At 37.4% G+C, this 14,440-nt stretch overlaps 1 long non-coding RNA gene and 1 other non-coding gene across 2 annotated transcripts; one reads left to right on the top strand and one right to left on the bottom strand.

Annotated features, from left to right (window-relative positions):
* Positions 1 to 11,803: 11,803 nt before the first annotated feature.
* Positions 11,804 to 14,251, bottom strand: LOC150019920 (uncharacterized). The gene is made up of 3 exons (XR_016509311.1): positions 14,214 to 14,251; positions 12,251 to 12,321; positions 11,804 to 11,918 (listed from the first exon to the last, which is right to left on the bottom strand). It is a non-coding gene; the product is annotated as an uncharacterized LOC150019920 (long non-coding RNA).
* On the top strand, positions 11,827 to 11,898 carry TRNAE-UUC (transfer RNA glutamic acid (anticodon UUC)). The gene has a single exon. It is a non-coding gene; the product is annotated as a tRNA-Glu (tRNA).
* Positions 14,252 to 14,440: the final 189 nt, after the last annotated feature.

Here is a 14,440-nt window from a genome sequence, read left to right as displayed (position 1 = left end):
CCCATTTAATGTGCTTGCTTCCTCCATAAATAGTAATTGATTATAAAGGCATGGGTTTACTCCTTTCAGTGTATTTATTTCAGATAATATATTCTTTATTTCTGACTGGTCCTTTTTATGGTTTCTATGTCTTTTGTCATGCTTTTGAGCATGCTTATAATCATTACTCTTAACTCTATATCTAATAAATTGCTTGCCTCCATTTCATTTAGTTCTTCTTCTGGTGAATTCTCTTGGCCCTTCTTTTGGGGCATGTGTCTTTGTCTTCCCACTTTGGCTGCCTGTTTGTGTTTGTTTCTCTGTATTAGGAAGATCTGGAGAGACTCTGATTCAGACCCATGTCAGATGCTGTCTGTGACTGGCCTGGGAAACCTGTTTGGAGCTGTCAGTGATCCACAGTTGTGGCTCCTTCTCCTGGGCCTGGGTGTGTGCAGAATGATCCAAGCTGCACTCCAAGGCTGGTTTTTACAAGTCCAAGGCTGAGGGATTGTCATTTTTAAAATAGACCTCAAAACTGGACATTATTTTTGCATCAATCTTACATTATGGTCTTTGACAACGTTAAGTATTGGGTTTTAGAACATAATTATATTTGCTATAGCTGTAATAAAAGTTGAGGATTGCTTAATTTTCTAAAGTGTATAGGTGGAGAAAACAGCTGCTGTAATTTTGATGCTTTGAATCCTTACACATGAGCTCCTGAGCTGATCTGCAGTGAACAGTTTCAGTGTCTTGTGCTCACCTTTTCCAAAAAGGCTGGAGTTTCTGAAAGAATGCAGACATGGACAATCATCTCACTGAAGGTGAGAAGAATGAAAAGTTGCAAAAGACAATTTTAGACTTTGAGTTGGGGTTTGGGACTTTAATTTCTTTGGATTAATAATTCACAAGGACATTGGGACATTTTTACACTTTAGCCTTTTTAATGAACTTTAACAGAAAGATTTTGGATTTTAGTTTGTCAAGATTTAAATCTTTTAAATTAAATTAACTAGCAAATTAATGAGAGGGGTTATACATACTTAATTATGGAGTATCACTATGTTTTGACATAATTTGGGGAATATTTTAATTAAAGTTGGCATATTTAATTTAATTTTAATATCACAATGTTATTTAACCTTATTGCAGAAACTCTGAGAGGCTATATTGGGAAATATGGCTGGACACAATTTGGGATAGGGAATGTCTTTAAATTCATAATCCAATTCTTTCAGCACAGAGAAAGGTCCAAGAAAGTCGCAGAAAAAATAACTAATTTGAATGGAAGGGCAGTCGTTTTTCATAACAGATATTTTCTTCATTATGGTGAAGATATCTACTATAGCTGTATGTTAATGGTGCCTCATGCGATACTTCTTTGAGGATATCTATAAAACAGTGATCCACATTAGGAATACATTTTTAAGAAGCAACACAATATAATTCTTCTATCCAAAGGTGAGAGCAAAGTACAGGAAACGATGACTATATTATCTCTTACTCTCTCATCTGGGAGATGGAAAGTTTCTTTTGCTGTAGATTTTTTAAGCAATTAGATTACAAAATTATTAAAATGTGAAAATAATACGACTGGATATTGTAGCTGAATCTTTGCTACTCCTATTGCCAGGTGTATAATAATGGTGATTACATTGGGCACTAAGTGTCTTCTCCTTGGGCCAAAGTGGAGGATAAAGTTGGCAGCATGGGTCTGGGGTCCTTTACTTATAGCACGGAAAAGATATTCGGAACTCAGTATGTTCCTTCTGCCCCCTGAACTGCACACACTGAGTGGGGTTTTACAGAATTTCCCCATTTGCGGCTGAGCATAGCCTTCTCTGCAGAGTAAGTTGCTTTCTCATTCCTGGTGTTGTATTTTGAGTTGTGTCAAAGTTTGTGGTATAAGATTGAACCTGTGTATAGATTCTGCAAGGAAGACATGTTTCTCACTCTTTTTACTTTCTTGAGGGGTCTGTCTGACTAATTTTATTTATATCCATAGAAAATAGGATCTTAAGCAGGTCAGCATTCAAAAATTATGTGGTTAAGAATTCAATCAAATAAACCTGGCAGGTCCTAAAACCAAACAATGATATTTCCCGTACAGATAACCAGCAGAAATGAAAACAGCATTTCATCCCGCACATGAACAGATCTTCCAGGAACTCACCTAGACCCCCCAACTGTAGTCACTTCAGTGAGGAGCAGGAAGAAATAATCATTGCATGCTTTCATCCAATCGCCAGAGGCTGAACCATTCTCATTTTCTGAGAAGACTTCCAGTTCTGGTGCCTGTGTTTGGATCAAGTTCCCTCTGCCTCCCCAGGTGTCAAAGCCCTAAGGCAGGCCCAACACTGCAGACTGCGCCTGTGACAGCAGAAGGCCTGGTCACCTACATGCCAGGGTCCCAGGAAGCTAAAGGAAGCCTTTTCTCAGGACTCTGTTGAGCACAGGCCTCCCTTCTCTCCTCACCCCTGAGCATAGCCACTCCACAGACATTTTTATTTTGTAAATTCACCTAACTCGCTTTCAAGAGTGACTTCAAAAGAGATTTTAAGCATCTGTATTTACAAGGCAATTTTATCTCACAGTATCTACTTTTAAAAATGTCTTTTTAATAAAAACATCTGGCATATTTGATTAGTCAGTGAAGGGCACCCAGCTAGGTACTGATGAAGAATGCTGAAGATATTAAATGTGATTTCTAGCTTTTTTAAAACTGGAGAAAAATTCTGTGCAAAAAAAAAAAAAAAAAAAATCAACAACATCTAATCTACACATCCAATATAGTAGTGTATGGAAGCTCAACTAAATTTCTCAAAGTGGATTAAATAAAATATTGCACAATTAGAGCATAACATTCTATCTGGTGAGTGTCCAACAAATGTTGGCTTTTATTCTAATCAGCCACATATGATCGTTACACATGATTTTAACCCTATGCTTGTAAAACACCTTCTTGCTCTCGTTCTCTCCTTTCCCTGACTCTCTTCTTTTCCTTTTTCTACTACTTGTATGGCCATCCTTCCTGTCAATAATTCCACCAGACAAGTAGTGCAAATTTGTAAATTAATTTTTTTATTCCTATAAAATAAGGAAGTATTTCCTGTTAAATATTGAGGTATATTATTAACTTTAAGCATAAATTATTTAAATTACATATCAGTTGAAGCTAAGAGGTCCTATCTGCTAGTATAAATGCATATCACCGGGTTATTATGCCTTTAATGTTCATGGACTGACTGCCCAGCGAGGTACCAGGCCGCATCTGCAGCGCAGAGCAAGGCCTGCAGTGCTTTCCATGGTTCTGCCTTTATTCAAAGTAAGGATACTTCGGGATCACTTGGCATTTTCTTTCAGTCTACTTGACAAATGTGGAGCATGGGGGAGGACATCTTAGCTCATGCTCATCTTATTTCTTTGCTCAATCAAGAAGTTCCTAGGAAGAGTACGTCCAATACCCTTTTCTATAGCACTACGTTTCCTGGAAATAAATATGCACTTATATGGACTCAAAAATCAAGTCCCGTGCTGTTTCTGGCATCTGGGCCATCTCTCAAAGACACTTGGTGATTACTATGTCAATGCCTAAAAAATGGTTTAGAGCTTTTTTCCATGAATGCATTACCTTAACATGCAGAATTAAGATCTGCCTCTCATTCAAATATCAAAGTATAATCATGGAAACTACTTTTTCAGGAAATTAGAATTTCTTGGCTGAAACCATGAATCTGATTTTCAATGAAGTGTCTGCACATTGACAATATCCTAAAGGAGTACAGAGGTTTTATTTGGGTGTTAAAGAATACTGAGGGAAGGGATTGTTTAAGGTAGGTCTGATTTTGCCAATGAGTCTTTAATATATAAAAATAGAGATAAAATATTTAGTCTTACTTCTCTGTTACCACAAGATAGCATCAATTTTCTCTTTTTAATGTTTGGCACTTCTCTGCTTTTGAGTTTTGCATTTGTTTTCAAGAGTACAATGTGTTGCATGGGATTCAGTTATAATCTTTTCTCAAATATGAAATCACAGACTATAAAACTGAGGTCACTGACTTAAGTAAGAACCCACAGGTGGAATAAGATTTGTGATTTGCATTATTTATCCCACAGCTTCAAAGTAGAGGGAGTGACTCTAATGAATAAAGTGGAATACTGCAGTAATTTTGCTCACAAATCCGACATTACAGAGTAAGTTTCAAACTCAAAGCCACATATTGGCAATTTTGTTAGCCTTTTCTTATACAAATGCATCAGATTTGTGTGTGTGCATGTGAAGAGGAGAGAACAACGTGACTACAATTATCCACAAGCCATTCAGTACAAAGTAATAAATATTAGAAATCAATTTGCATGTTTCAAATCCAGCCGTATATCTACATTACCCATTATCTAATGCATTAATGAGTCTGGATGTCCAATGTCCTTAAGCAAAGCAGATTGCATTCCAGTTATCCTATAAAGGGAATTTAGATTCCTCAACATGACTACAAAATAGAATTGGGCTAGACATTCCATGATCACATTTTCTGAGGTGTTGGTTTTTAAGGAACTCGGCACTGTAACCTTCTTTTGTGTTGGTTTTATAGCTCTGAGACTGACTCCTGGTAAGTGCAGGACAGGACCTGGCAATGATGGGGTGGCATCAGATTAAGCATGTCTGTTATCATTTTATTTCCTGCATCAATTTACAAGTGTTAGGACATCTGCTCCGAAGGACTTAAGGCAAAGGTGGAACTTATTTTCTCATTTAACTAAAGAGTCCAAAGGTAGCCTGGCTTCCAGGGCAGTTGGATTTTGGCCCTTCATGCTCAAATTCTCCCAAAGCATTGGGTCTCTACTTTGATCATTCTCAGTTTAGATATTTCTTCTCCTCAATAGCCAATCCCTCCGCTTGTAGTTTTTTGAGTATATTTTATTGATTATGTTGTTACAGTAGTTCCAATTTTTTCCCCCTTTGCTCCCCTCTGCCCAGTACCTCCCTTCCTTCCCCCAACCCCACACCCCTTAGTTCATGTACATGGATTGTGCATGTAAGTTCTTTGGCTTCACCTTTTCCTATATTATTCTTAACTCCATTCTGTCTATTTTGTACCAACCAATTATGCTTCTTAATCCCTGCACCACTTCTCCATTTCTCCCCCTACCCCTTCCCAGCTGACAAACCTCCAAATGATCTCCACACCTATGATTCTGTTACTAATCTGGTTTGCTTAGTTGGATTTTTTTTTTTTTTTTTTAGATTCAGTTGTTCATAGTTGTGAGTTTGTTGTCTTCACGTCTTCTTTTATGCGTTTGCCGTACTCAAGCATATCTGTCAAGCCTGTGAGCATCTTTATCACCAGTGTTTTGAATTCTGTGTCTGTTAGGTTGTCTGTCTCCTCATTTGTTAGGTTGGCTATCTCCTCATTGCTTAGTTCTCCCATTGGAACCTTGATCGGTTCCCTCTTTTGGGCCATGCTTCTCTGTCTCCTCATCTTGACAGGCTCCTGCATTTGTTTGCCTCTGCGTCTTAGGTAGAGCTGCTGAACCTGTTATGTTGTAAGGGGTGGAGCCTTAGATATTCGTCAGTATGGGTGATCCATTTCTCCACGTTGTGGTGCTGTATGTGGGGGAGCGGTCTGAGAAGGAACAATGCCGCTTTCCCAGCATTCACCCCTTTTCCAGGAACTTTGCCCACTTCTGTATGGGACTGACACTCCTCTAGATGTTGCACTGGCCGTCGTTCGCAATGTTGATGGGTCTATGGATGTTCTAGAACTGTGGGGGCCCTTTAAACAAGCAGACTCAGCAGAGATTGGCAGTTTCTGCCTCTGCCCCAACCCCCACTGGTTTGCACAGTCAGAAGCAATGAGGCTTTATTTTCGCCAGGGCTGGGACAGTGAGCTGCGCGGTCTGGTGAGGAGCTGGGAATGCTCCCCAGGTGTCCCTCCTGACTTTTTAAAACCTGTATCTGTGCTTTCTGCCAGCCTGCCACTGCCGCCGCTGCAGCCGCCACCACATCATGTCCTCTCCACCCCAGCCCTGCCCTTCCTACCTGTCTGTATGAGTAATTCTTCTTTATATCTTTGTTTGTTGGACTTCCATGCAGCTTGATTTTCTGGAACTTCTGATCATTTCTAGTTTTGAGGTAATTGTATTTCTTCCTATTTGTGGAGGGAGATGCAGCATATCTGTTTATGCCTCCATCTTGGCCGGAAGTCCTCATCTCCCCATTTGTATTTTAGATTTCATCTTTCTGTTCTTTCTGCTGTTTTTTACAATATTCATAAGCCATTGTCTAGTTTTGTAACTTTAGGCTCTACTTCTCACCAAATCCTCCCATTAGCTTCTAAGTATGTTAAAGAGTCTCCCCCTCATAAGTCAACTTAGGAGAAGTGAGCAAATGCAATGTTTGAGAATAATTTTATGCTGGGTTAGCCGTGAGGCACTAGAAAGCGGCAGCTCATTTCTTTCTTCCTTCCTTCCTTTCTTTCTTTCTTTCTTTCTTTCTTTCTTTCTTATTTTTCCTGTTTTCTGTTCTTTTTTTTTTAATTGTTGACATTATTACAGATGTTCCCTATTTTCTCCCTATTGGACTCCTCCACACTGCCTCAACTGCCCCCATTTCCTAGCCTTCCCCACATTGTTGTCTGTGGCCACGAGCCATGCCTCTATGGATGTACATTCATTGACTAATCTCTTCCAGTCCTCCCATCTCCCCCCCCACCCTGATATCTATCAGTCTGAGAACAGTTAGATTTTAAAGAGATGAGCTGAGACCCAGTTACTCCAGAAGACCCTTAGATAATCACATATTTCAGTTAAGGGTCCTTTTGGAAATTTTCCAGGTGACAGTTTTTTTCATCTGAAAAGACATGAGATTGATAAACTGTCACTGTTAGTTCTGAGATTACAAGACTCTGTGAGTCTCAAGTGATACTTGCTCAAATAATTCTGACATTTCCTTTATGGTTTCTGCCTTTTTATTCTGATATTTAGAATCTTTTTCATCCCAAAGTTATACAGATATTCATTTTTTTTTCTTCTTTTATCTCTAGACTTTTATCTAAAATGTAAATCTTTAATCCGCGTAGAATTTGTTTGGGAATAAATAGTTTGGGATTTATTTTTCCAAAGAATTAACTGATTCTTTCAACATTTTCCTTGAGTAATCCATTGATTGTTAATGGTACCTGGTTTCTCCCTACCTTAAAGAGTGCCATCCAGAGAAGATCCCTTTCTGTCACTTTTTCAGACAAGTCATAAAATGGGACCTCAAAAGAATTTGTAGCATTCAGCTTAAAAATATAGATTTCATTCTAAATAGTCTATTCTATTCTGTTCCAGATATTCTAGGTGTGTGTGTGTGTGTGTGTGTGTGTGTGTGTGTGTTTCATTTTATAGATTAACTGGAAGTTTACTGAGGTAAAGCTACTCTTAGCCAGTTGCACAGCTAGAAAGAGAAGACAGCATGGGAATCGTGCTTTTCTTACTCAGCCAGTATTTTTTCCTCTATATCCATGATTCAGGCAGGTACATGCTTCATGTGTGAAGAATTAAAATCTTGTTTTGTTCTATAGTAGCTTGCAGACATGTAAAACACAAAAGGAGTGAGGCTTTTTCTGTTTTCACAGAATTCCTTCCAACAGAGTTTCTGGGGAAGCAGGGCATCACTACCCACTCTTTCCCACCAGAAATTCAATAAGGAAGCCCACTGGGTAAATGTTTTTTGGATTAAATTAATTTTGGAATAATCTAGCCTAGCCTCCAGCAAGAATTCTCCACCCACAGCATGAAACATAAAGGTCTGATGAATAAAATCTTGACTGATGGCATGAATTTGCTTCACTTGACTTATTTTGAGGATATGTGTTTGCAAACCATTTGAAAAATAAAAGAATACTCCGTGTTTAATTATATTGTAATCTATGGTTGAATTTTATTTAAATGGCATTTATAATTGGCACATTTTTCAAGTACTGCTTCTGCCAGAATTGTATGTAAAAGTACATTATCATCACATGTACCACTACAGGCTAAGTTAGCATCAGTATACATCCCATAGATAAGAGACAAGTCATTAAAGAACAGTGGGTGTCACATTTCCATGACATACAATTAAATATATCCAGATATAAATTGGTTCCCAGATTTTGCTAAAACAGCATATGGCATATGTTCAAAGTTAATAAATATTGATTGAGTACCTATGTTGTGCTCTGCAATGTGAAGAATTCAGGAAAATGTAAGGTATGTCTAAGGTAGTCAAAGAAGAAAGACAACTCAGGGATATTAGAATCAAGGGGAAAATAGACAATAATAACCATAATAAACATCGTTATTATATGTTATTTGTCAATTACAACATGCCACATAATATGCTAAGTACTTTGTTTGAATTCTTATTTAATCCTCATAACATTTCAATGAAATAGCTACTATTATTATTCTAATTATACAGAAAAAAAGTGAGACACAAACAAGTAATTTACTTAAGGTCATATAGCTAAAAAGTGGGGGAGCCAGGATTGGAAGCCTAGTATCTCATCCTCTAGCCTGTGTACTCTTGGCCTCTTTGCTGTGACTTTGGGGAAGGGATCAGAAAAGGCTGGGTTTTTACTGTAGCCCTGAAGATTGTGCAGTTAGGAAGAATGGAAAGAATGAGGATAGGTCATCATATTATAGGATAGACAAGGGCAAGAATTTGTATTTGACATGTGAGGATCAATGGAAGGAAATCAACGGCAGGAAGTACAGTTAGCTAGGCAGAGTAAGACACTTGAGAGAATACTTTAGAAATAACCTAGGCAGAATTTAGAGACTCTTACGTAGGAAAGTGACAATGATAAAGTATTGTGGTATTCTAGTAGCAAATTCAGGGAAAATGGAGAGGAGGGAGGCTTCAGGGAAGCAAACCAATTAGGGGCTTATTGTGAAATCCCCTTTAGACCTTACTGTACATATTCAATAAATGTTTGTCAGATCAGTGGATGAAGACTGGCAGGGATAAAAATAAAGGTACAAATCCAGGAAAGAATGTGCAGGCATCACTGACAGAATGTTCATGAAACAACAGAAAGCAAAGAGGGCACCACCATGCTACTCTAGGTAAGAAGACATGTGGTGCTCTGGCTGATGATAGAGTTAGGAAGGAGAAGTGGGTTCCAGCTGGTTGCAGGGAGAGGGATGAGTCTTCCATTTTGATTTGAATATGCAGAGGTTTGACAGGGCCATAGAATACCATTAATATCTTACAGGTATTTGGAGAATACCTGACTGGTTTGGCTCAGTGGATTGAGCGTCGGCCTGCGAGCTAAGTGTCGCTGGTTCGATCTTCCAGTCAGGGCACATCAGTGAAGGAAAATTCTGACTCCAAAAAACCTCCGCTGCCTTGCGGCATACCTCTTCAGGGGAAAGGCTAGGGGAGTAAACCCCGACAGAAAATCCGGAGCCGGAGTCCCTAAGGCGGTTTGACGTTGTAGTCAACACCGGCAACTCCTGCGGCACACCTGAAGCCAAGCTGTATTGACTCCGTCTTTCCCTTGGACCCTTCAGCTGCGAAGAGAGGGGGGGGTCTGCTGCATGGGCAACAGCAGACCCTCCATATCACCCTGCCCAGGCTCTGTAGCTTCAGCTTCACTGGAGAGGACACTCCAGCATCATCGCACGATGTCGGTTCAGAGCGGGTGGGGACCGGTGCCGTGTCACTCCCGGGTCGGACTGCACAGCCATTCTCGGCGGTGCAGATAGACTCTTGAGAAGCTACACCATCGTGAATATCCACATGCAAAAGAATAAAATTAGACTGCTACTTCATACCATATATAAAAATTAACTCAAAATGTAAAACCTAAAGCTATAAAACTCTTAGAGGAAAACATAGGTGTATATCTTCATGACTGGATTTGGATATTTTTCTTAGATGTGAAACCAAAAGACAAAAATTTGTAGATTAACTGGACTTCATCATAATCAAAAACTTGTGTGCTATAAAGGATACTATCGAGAAAGTGATAAGGTAATCTACTGAGTGGAAGAAATATTTGAAAGTCCTATATCTAATAAGGAAGGGATTTGTATCTGAGATATATAAAAAACTCTTACAATTCAATAGTAAAAAACAATCCAATTCAAAATGGGCAGAAGAATAGACAGTTCTTCAAATAAGATATACAAATGGATAACAAGCACAAGAAAAGATGGTCAACATCATTAGTCATTAGAAAACTGCAAGTCAAAACCACAGTAAGATGCCACTTCACACCCACTAGGATGGCTAAAAAGATAGGTAATGACAAGTGTTGGCAAGAATGTGGACAAATTGGAAAACTTCTACACTGCAAATAAATATAAAAATGGTGAAGTCACTTTGGAAAACAGTCTGGCTATACCTCTATACCAGCTATTCCATTTATAAGTATATTCCCAAGAGAATGGAAACACAGGTTCACATAAAAGCTTGGACATGAATGTTCATAGCAGCATTATTAACAATGTAAAAAAGTGAAAACAATCCAAAGGTCCATCAAATGATGAACAGATAAAAAAAATGTGGTCACTCCATACAATGAAATGTTATTTAGCAATAAACAGAAATGAAGTACTGATGATACCTTAAAAACATTATGCTAAATTAAAAAGGCAGTCACCAAGGACCATGTATTGTGTGATTCCACTGGTATGAAATGCCTGAAATAGACAAATCTGCAGAGACAGAGAATACAGTAGTGGCTCCTTAAGGCTAGAAAGAGTGAGGAAGTAGAAACTGGTGCAGGGTGGTTGCTGAAGGGCACAGGGTTACTCTTAGGGTGATGAGAGTGTTCTGAAACTGATTATGATGATGGCTGCATAGCTCTGAATATACAAAAAGCCACAGAATTGCACACTTCCGATGAGTGAACTGTACGGTATGTTCATTATATCTCAATAAAGCTGTTAGCCAGAAAAATTTTTTTTGATTTGGTGCTAGTGCTGGGGTCCTGTAATGATATGCTTCTTGCCAGGGTTCAAAACATAGGAGAGTTAACAGTAATGGTTTTCACCATTCATCAATAAATTGGAGTCCTGGATTACACATCCATCTTTTCTGAGACTGGATCGTTAATCTTTAAAAGGCCGATTAACATAAGTGAATAGTCTCTAAGCTTGCAATGCTAGGAGCACTATGTTGCTATGTGAGGCCCTGACAGAGCAGCCATTTCTACTTTTTCACTGGAATCTTTTTTTTTTTTTAAATCCAGCAAAGGAAGAAGTACACTCCTTTTGCAAAAACACTTGCATGATGACCTAGACTCATACTTGGTGAAGAGAACATATTACAACGTTAAAAGTAATTCATTCTCAAAATCTCACTGAAGGATTTAGGTTACAAGAAAAATTCAGAATTCTAGATTAAATCATTACTCAAATTTCTGAACTCAAACAAGTATTTGTATTCCAATGTCTATAACAGCATTATCAACAATAGCCAAAAGCTGCAGAAACCTAAATGTTGAATACATGAATGGATAAACAAAATGTGGTCTATGTCAAATATTGCTTCTAGACTATCACAGTCTTTTTTTAATTAAAATCTTACTATAAAAAATTAATTTTATGAATTCAACTTCTTTTATAAACAGGAATTACATTACTAGTAGCAAGTACTATCATATGAATACAATAAATACTTTTATCAGTGAGACTTTTCGTATTGCCCAAAATATCTTATACACTATTACTAGAGATATAAAAGAATTCCTTTTCCAGTATGATGGAAATTAACAGATTGACTTACCAAATCTGCACCTAAGAGGCTTCCCTGAAGCTGTTCAATTTTGAGTGCCTGCTCTTTGATTTGCTGTTTTCAATTTCAAGCCTTCCCACATGGTCTAGCGGTTAGGATTCCTGGTTTTCAGCCAGGCGGCCCGGGTTCGACTCCCGGTGTGGGAACGCAATGTTCAATTTCAAGCCTAAAATGTATATTTTAAAATAATTATTCTTTCATATTGATTTAAAAGATACTAGATAATTTCTGAATAAACATCTGAAGGTGCAATTACATAAAATATTACAATTTGAAAAGCAGATGAATTGAAAATTTATTGTGCCATTTGTCTAGCTGTTTTATAGATAATGAGCAAAATTTAGAGGTAAAGTACAGAAATTACGCATTTCAAAATATTTCAAAGCTGAAATATTTATCCAGCTTAACATTATTTCTTATAATAACTGATCTAATTCTCATACTACACTGCTCATCTGCTTTATAAATACTCATGTTATTTTCTGTGCTGCTCTATACTTTTGCTTGTGGTCTTGCGTCTCCTCAGCACGTCTTATGGCCGCTGTATATCGATACTGTGCTTCTTGTAACTAAAATAAAGAAACAAAAATGCTTTTAATTACTGATAATCTAGTACAAGTCTATCTGTTGTTGTAACTTAAATTTTATTGGACAACAATCACACTTTTCCATCTGCATTTTGTTTATGGCTACTTCATGCCAAAACAGCAGAGACGAGTTATGACAACAGAGAGCTCATGGCCCACAGAGCCTAAAATATTGACTACCTGGTCCTTCACAGAAAAGGTCACCTAGTGATTCTCTAGCACTCCAATATTATTCATGTTTTTAAGTTATATTTTATCAGATAAACATACACATTTATAAACTGGTCAAATGGGAAAAATAGAAAATTACCTTCTGATAAACATTCATTTTTTTTTGTATTCCAAACATCATATCCACTATAAATTTAAATATTCACAAATGTGAATGACTATGTCTATTCTAGTGACCATGAAAGTTAACATGCTGCTTTCGGTGACAATGATGTTTCATTGAATAGCCTGAGAGGCAGTATCTACATAGAAGCCAGAATGTCTGGGTTTGAATTCCACATCCTGCAGTTATTAGCTGTGTCACCTTGAGCAAATTACTTAAACTTTCCTTGTCTCAGTTTCTTCAACTGTAAAATGGAGTTAATAATGCTATCTACCTCACTGGGATGTTGGGAAGATTAAATTAGGGAATATATGTAAAGTATGTGGCCCATAATAAACTCTAACATTATTATTGTTGCTGTATTTTAAGTTCTAATAAAATTTTATACTTTAGGCAAATGGCAATGGAAGTGGTCTCTCGTACAAGTTACAGTGAAAACATTCTTCACTGACAGTGGAAGCAAACGAGGAGCACGAGCCCCAGACTATATCCCCATACGTTGGAAAGTTTTCACTAAGACTACTAGCCAGTAATACTTTTCTGCTTATAACAAGTCATAACTTACTTCCTTTCTGTACTACTTAGCAGGCAATAGTCATGAGCAATGCAAACAGCGCCTCCTGGACTGAGTACATCGCTTACATGGCCTGACAGGCAGGGTATAAAGCCACTGACATAGAGGTAACGGGGCTCTATGCTAAATAAAAGTTCCCAGATCCATTCATCCCCAGCCACTGTTTATGCTGGGCTGCTTCAGCAAGTGATGTACTCTGATGAGTAGATTAAGGTGATGTGGAATGGCATATCGATATCAGAAAAGCCCTTCCCAGAGCTTTACAGATGGTAAAGTGCTATAAATCTCTAAATCTACTTCTAGAGCTGGTTATTATTTTAAGCAAAACATGTATTCTTTAATTAAATAAATAATTTAAAAGACTCTCAATGGAATGATTTAAAACACAATGGAATCCTTTTGCAATACGGTTTTTGAGAAAGACAATTTAAATTTCTAAAATTACACATTTTGTAATATTATTTCAGTTCAAATAAATATTATTTCTAACCAAGTCAGAAATAAACAAAATAAAACTCTCTCCTAACAATATGATACCAAAATAGAAGCAGTCCAAGGAGAAAAAAAACTATATATTATATAATATATAGTTTTGGAACTGAGAGACATCAAGATTTCTTGATTATTACAGTAAGTAATGGGATCCACTAAAGAATCATTTAGGCATGTGTATTATAAAAATCATGCTGGTATGATTTAGAAGTCATATTAAAAATCCTTATCTCTGATCAAATTTCCTACCTCCTCTTTTGTGGTAAACTTTCCTCCAATATAATTTTTCTATCACTACATATTTCCCAGCTCCCCACCTTCAATACTTAAAGTTAAAAAATATGCAACATATCATATTTCCACCAAAATAGTTTGCTTTGACTAATTTTTCATTATAAACATAAAACCAACGATAGGTAGGCCACTACTAAATTTTAAGAGCAGGAACATTAATTTCATGAAGGAGCACCTTACTTTGGTATCAGAACCGAAGTCTTCATCCTCTGATGTAGGTCATGAATCGTCAATGCCAGGGTTGCTGGAATGCCTTTAGAGTAAAAATAGCCAACAAAAATTTTCATTTCTTTAAAAAACCAACCAAAAACCTGAGTGAAAGTTCAGCTATCTGTGTATTAAATGAAGATTCTTGATATAATTAAAATTTGGCCTGTTTTAGAAAAGCTGTCAGTTCTCTATTTCTG

The sequence above is a fragment of the Furipterus horrens genome, unplaced genomic scaffold (genome assembly GCF_987537825.1).
Source record: "Furipterus horrens unplaced genomic scaffold, mFurHor1.1.pri manual_scaffold_2, whole genome shotgun sequence".
NCBI lineage: Eukaryota > Metazoa > Chordata > Mammalia > Chiroptera > Furipteridae > Furipterus > Furipterus horrens.
The sequence above is the reverse complement of the archived record's forward strand: the minus strand, read 5'-3'. Positions and strand labels throughout refer to the sequence as shown.